This window comes from Carlito syrichta, unplaced genomic scaffold (genome assembly GCF_000164805.1).
Source record: "Carlito syrichta isolate Samal-C Ts95f unplaced genomic scaffold, Tarsius_syrichta-2.0.1 Scaffold169247, whole genome shotgun sequence".
NCBI classification, from domain to species: domain Eukaryota; kingdom Metazoa; phylum Chordata; class Mammalia; order Primates; family Tarsiidae; genus Carlito; species Carlito syrichta.
Genome location: NW_007113343.1, coordinates 1264702 through 1270701, shown reverse-complemented (window position 1 = coordinate 1270701; position 6000 = coordinate 1264702). Strand labels below are relative to the sequence as shown.

The 6000-nt window shown below is 48.4% G+C and overlaps 1 protein-coding gene across 13 annotated transcripts in view; it reads right to left on the bottom strand.

Moving 5' to 3' along the window:
* Nucleotides 1-6000, bottom strand: part of MICAL2 (microtubule associated monooxygenase, calponin and LIM domain containing 2) — a 152527-nt gene that overhangs the window by 66056 nt on the left and 80471 nt on the right. The window lies entirely within an intron of this gene.

The following is a 6000-nucleotide window of genomic DNA, read 5'->3' as shown; positions in this document are numbered from 1 at the left end:
CCTGCTGGGCTCCGGTGATCCTTCCCGCCTCAGCCTTCCAAGTAGCCAGAATTATAGGCATGCGCTACCACGCCCGGCTGATTTTTTTATTTATTGTAGAGATAAGGTCTTGCCAAGTTGCCCAGGTGGGTCTCGAACCCGCGGGTTCAGGCAATCCACTCACCTCAGCCTCCCAAAGGCGTGGGATTACAGGCTGAGCCACTGAGCCCGGCAAATTGTTACAATTTAACAATAAAAATACAAATATCCCCATTAAAGAATAGGCAATAGATTTGAGTAGACCTTTCTGCAAAGATGATATACACATTGTCGGTAAATACATGAAAAAATGCTCAATGCTATTAGCCATCAGGGAATGCAAATCAAAGCCACCACGAGATATCACTTCTCATCCACTATGATGGCCAGAATAAAAAAAAGAATAACAAGTGTTGATGAGGAAGTGGAGAAATCAGAACCTCATATGCTGCTGGTAGGGATATAAATGGCCCAGATACATTGAAACACTTTGCCATTTCTTCAAAAGTTAAGAGGTATTATAGGAGCCAGCAATTCTACTGCTAGATATATAAACACAAGATAAATGAAAACATGTGAACACAAAAACCTGTACGTGAATGATCATGGCAGCATTATTAATAGACTAAAAGTGAAAACAACCCGAATGGCCAGTAATTGATGTATAAGCATAATGCAGTATACCCATATGATAAAATATGATTCAGCTGTAAAAAGGAAAGAAGTTCTGAAATATGGAGGAACCTTGAAGGCTTTGTTCTAAGTGAAAGCAACCAGAGACAAAGGGATGCATATTGAATGATTTCATTTATATGAAATGTCCAGAATAGACAAATCTATGAGATAGAAAGTAGATAAGTGGTTGCCAGAGAATGGGGGAGGGAAAATTGGGTAGTGACTGCTAATGTGTACAGGGTTTCTTTTTGGAATGTTCTGGAATTAGTGGTAATGGTTGTGCAACTTTGTGAATATATTAAATATATGAAAGTCACTGAATTGTATGAATGTTATAGCATGTTAATTATGTCTTAATAAAAAACTGCACATACGAAAAAGAATATGGCCAGAGCTTAACACATGCTAGTATCAATGCTGTTCTCTCTTTTTTTCTTTTTTTGAGTTGTAGTCTCACACCATTGCCCAGGCTGGAGTGCAGTAGCACGCTCATGGCCACCCCAGCATCGACCTGCTGGTCTCTGGCGATCCTTCCGCTTCAGCCTTCCAATTCGCTGAAACTACAGGCTAGTCTTTCCAGTGCTGTTCTTCTTATTGCTGAGACTTAGTCTCTGTTTTCCCGGAGCTCCCAGGCTAGGGGTAAATTCAGACTTGTGAAATAAATAGCTAGAACCTTGTGTGTTTGGTTCTATTTGGAGTCCAGAAGGAGAAAAGCTAATCCTGTCTAGCAGACTGGAAAATACTTTGCAAAAGAAGGTCATCACCATCGTTATTATTTTAGCCTACATTTGTTGAATACTTACTATGTGTTAGACACTGTTTCAAGTGTTTTATGTGCTCTGAATCCTCACAGTAAATCTAGGAACTATTATTATACTCCCTTCATATGTGGGGAAACTATGGCATACAGCAGCTGACTGATTAGCTCACGGTTTCACCAATTGAAAAGGGCAGAGGCAGGCCAGGCTCGGTGGCTCAGCCTGTAATCCCAGCACTTTGGGAGGCCGAGACGAGTGAATTTCCTGAGCCCGCGGGTTCAAGACCAACCCAGGCAACTTGGTGAGACCTCGTCTCTACAATTATTAAAAAATTATTCAGGTGTGGTAGTGTGCACCTGTAGTTCTGGCTACTTGGAAGGCTGAGGCGGAAGGATCGCTGGAACCCAGCAAGTCAACGCTGGGGTGGCCGTGAGCGTGCCACTGCACTCCAGCCTGGGCGGGGAGTGAGACTCCAATTCAGGGGGAAAAAATGGGGGCAGAACCAGGACTCAAACCTATATGGTCTTATTCTAGAGGCCACCATGCAGCACTGCTTCTGAGCTGCTGGCAATAAAAAGATGAAAAAGAATATTGCAACAGAGGTAACAGCCCATGCAAAGAGAAAAAGAAGATTAAGGTAGATAGATAGAAGGATACTTTGGGAGAAGGGAGGGAAAGAGAGAAAAGAGATGAGACTTGATCAGAGCCACAAACTGAAGGTCTTAAATGTCCCGTGAAGGAGGGTGGCCTTGGTCCTGTTGGCACTGGGGCCATGTGCGCAGAGGTGACAAAACAGGATTCTGTATGAGTCTCACACTAGTCCTCAACGGACACCGCATGTTGATTAAGACAGGGGTCTTTCCCCAAGGAAGACACAGAATGACCTAGATAGTTGTATTGGTCAAAAGACTTTCCATTCACACAAAGTTTTAGGAGCAGCAGCAGTGCTGTTTAAGACAAGAGGAAAATGGCAATACTCTGGCTGAAAGAATCAGAAGAAAACTTCTTTCTAAGAGAGGATTCCCCTGGGGGGTCCAGATAACTGAGACTACCCCCACCAAGGCAACAGGCAAGGAGATCAGCCACTCCTCACTCCTTGACATGGTAGAGGCATCTGGAAACTTCCCTTCTGCTTGGGATCAAAACTTATCTTAAAAAAATACATCTCCCTTCCTCTAGCAAATATTCCATCATCTGGTTATCACTCAGCTGGGCCTGTTGGGTCCCAAAGGGAAAGTGCAAATAAGCATATCAGAGGCTCCCTCACTGTAATCAGTGTGGCTTACTGGTTGGAATCTTACAGAGAGTTTGCGGACACCTAATTAAGGGAAATGAAGTCACTGCTGAGCTCCAGCTCTAGATATGTTATGGAGTAAGTGGGTGTGCAAGCCCACTTGCTTCCTCTGTGGACAGAGCCTCTGGGAGAGAACCATCCCCCTCCCCAAGCCCAGCCCTACTCCTTATCTCACTCCCGAAGCAGCTCTTCAGCGTGGACATAGCCAGACAATGATGGTCATTTCAAAGCATGACTCCAAACCCCAACACGTGTGAGGTTTGCTTTGGGGTTAAGTCTGGATTCACTGCATTTCTTTGCAGTTAGTGCATCCTTTCCTGTTTGCTGAGTTCTGTCCCTCCAGGGCCAGGGATGAAGTAAGGGGTGAGAGGACGTGGGGTGAAGAAAGGCGGGAGAGAAAGAGGGGAGTCCTTCTGCATCCTTCTGTTCACCAGGCCTGACCCAGCCATGCTCCCTGAGCAAGGCAACAGATCTCTTTCCCGCCAGTCTGGGGTTGCCTGTGCATTTGGAGTGCACACAGTAGCCGGTGTACTGTTTCTGACCCTCCTGGTTAAACCTAAAATCCCATCAGCAAAAGCTCAGTTTTCCCACCATCCTGGGCCCCAGCACATATTTTGGGCCTGAGATTTCAGAGATGCCAGTCATACCGTAACCTAAAGTCAAAGCAAATACCAACGGGTCTAATTATATAAAGGGAGAAAATTCGGTACAGATGTTATCAAGGCCAGAGAGAGGGCTTGTTGGCAGGGCCTGGGCCAGTTCCTCTCTGAACATGCTTGTTATGATTAACATGGGAACTCGGCGTCCTGACAAGAGGCCTAATACCATGGCAGTCGCATGCCTGGGCAGGGGGGCAGGAGACAGGAGGACTTCCCCAATGTGCCCATTGTGGATGCTCTAGATGTTGAGTGTGGTCCAAACAGACCATGGATTCAAAGGGTTGTGATAACGTGACCCAAAGGCACTTTCCACTTTCCTAGACCCATCCCAGCTATGCTGCCAAGGACTTATTTCCAAGGAAGAAATTGTTCATTAAAACTCAGTCCTGAGGCCTTCCTTGAGCCCCCAAATTCAATTGTACAGTACTCCCCTGTGCGCCCATAAGCTCTAACCTTCCTGCTACTCCAAAACTGAGCCCTGTGTGTCTTAATGATCTGTGCCTAATCCATAGCCAGTCTGAGTACTCCTCAGAGACTGCCCCATGTCCTCTATTTCTGTCTGCTCAGAGTCCAGCACCGGGCCTGGCACTCAGGAGGCCTCAATAAATAGTTGATGGATAAATGGACTTTCTACGTGCCCCCGCCCACTCAGTTCTGGCTCTCCATTCATAACTAGGATGATCCATTTATATCAGTGGGGGTTCATGTCTGCAGATTCCCCCTCAGACTGAGGGAGCTGGGGTCTGCCAAGGCCACTGGCATCACGGTTGTCAGCATATCTGTGTGCTCAGGCGACATAAGTTATTACCCAGTGGGGAGCAGGCAGATCCCACACCAGCAGGAAATCCATTGTATAGATAAGCTCGGCAGTGTTTAGGCCGCCCGTTAGCAAAGAGGAGAGACAAACAGCACATGGAAAAAACAGCTCTTTATTTACCAAGGGGCAGGAATGTGGAATGGCGGCTGCCTTGCTCACAGTCAGGGCACAAGGGCTGGGGGGCCCCAGCTCGCACTGGACTCTGGTTTCTCCCCAGAGGGTCCCGCAAGCACAACCCACTTTTTTGTGGCATGATGCCCCTTCCATCCACCCATCTCGCCAGTCCACAAGCAAGTGGATGTACTGGGGCTATGTCAAGTATGCACAGGGGATTCAGTCCCCAGAGGGAGACACCGAGGGAACAGGGGGTGAGCCAGGGGTCGGTCTGTCTGATTTCCGCTTCTGATTTCTGCCTCTGTGTTCCTTGGGAGCTGTGTGTGCAGATTCTGAACGCGGGGGTGCACAGAAGCCAGCAACTGACCCTGTCTGGCCCTTGCTGGCCTGTGCATCTCAGGAAAGGATGGACCTAAGACCTAAACAGCAGTGTGCCTGGCACTCTCTACTAGCCTGGCACTGTCCTGGTTACTTTGTGCATTTAATCCTTGCAGCTGCCCTACAAAGGTGTTGTTATTATCCCCACTGTATATGTGAGGAAACCAAGGGAAGGAAAAGTTAAGCAGGCCGGGTGTGGTGGCTCACACCTATAATTCCTGTACTTTGGGAGGCCGAGGCAGGAGGATTGCTTGAGCCCAGGAGCTCAAGACCAGTCTAGGCAACATAGCAATACCTTGTCTGTACACAAAATAAACAAGTAAAAAAATTAGCTGGGCATGGTAGTGCATGCCTGTAGGTAGTCCCAGCTACTTGGGAGACTGCAATAGAAGAATTGTCTGAGCCCAGGATGTCAAAACCAAGGTTGTAGTCAGCTGCGATTGTGCCACTGCACTGCAGCCCGGGTGAAAGAGTGAGAATCCAACTTGGGGGGGTGGAGGGGGGAGAAAGAAAGAGAGAGAGAAAGATGAAAGTTAAGCAGCTTACTAGAGACACCCTTATGAGCCTCAGTTTTTACTTAAGAAATGGAGACAAAGAGGGTAAGAAATTTCTCCAAGGTCTCCTGGCAGAGGGGATTCTGTGCATTTACTGGCATGTCTGACAGTAAAGCCTGATTTCAGGGGTGAGATCTGAAAGAAGCAAGGTGACTTCACCCCTTTCCTGCATCAAGTACATTGTGGCCTCCTGAATGGAGCCGGGGTTCAGGCTGAGGTCATGGGGCCTCTGCACGAAGGGCCCAGCTATGTCCTGGCTGAGCTTCATGTGCTTTCCAAGGGCAGAAGTTTACAGGCTGGATGGAGCTTGAGTCTCTGAGAGCCCTGAGAAGCCATGCTAGCAGGTGCCACGGCAGCGGGCATTTGGGCTCAGACAGTACAAGCCTCTTCTGGTAAGCCAGTGGCCCTGGCAGTGAGCTGGGCAGCGGGAGGTCATGCATGGTGCCATCTCCCTGGTAGCAGCAGCGCTCTGGGCATACTGACCCACAGGCCAGCTCTAGGGCAGCACACTGGTGCCAGGGACGTGCTGCTGTACTTCCTGGTGTGGCTCTGTGGCTGCTGGCTCACAGGACCAGCCATTTATCTAAACACAGGCAGGAAACCCTGTTACTAGGTTACCCCGAGTAAAAACAGCTTGCTTCAGAATCGCAGGATGGAGAGTTGTCAAGGTGCCTCCCACCTGCCAGTGTGAGGTTTGCACGGGGGCCCGGCCTCACAGCTTCACCCCTGCAGG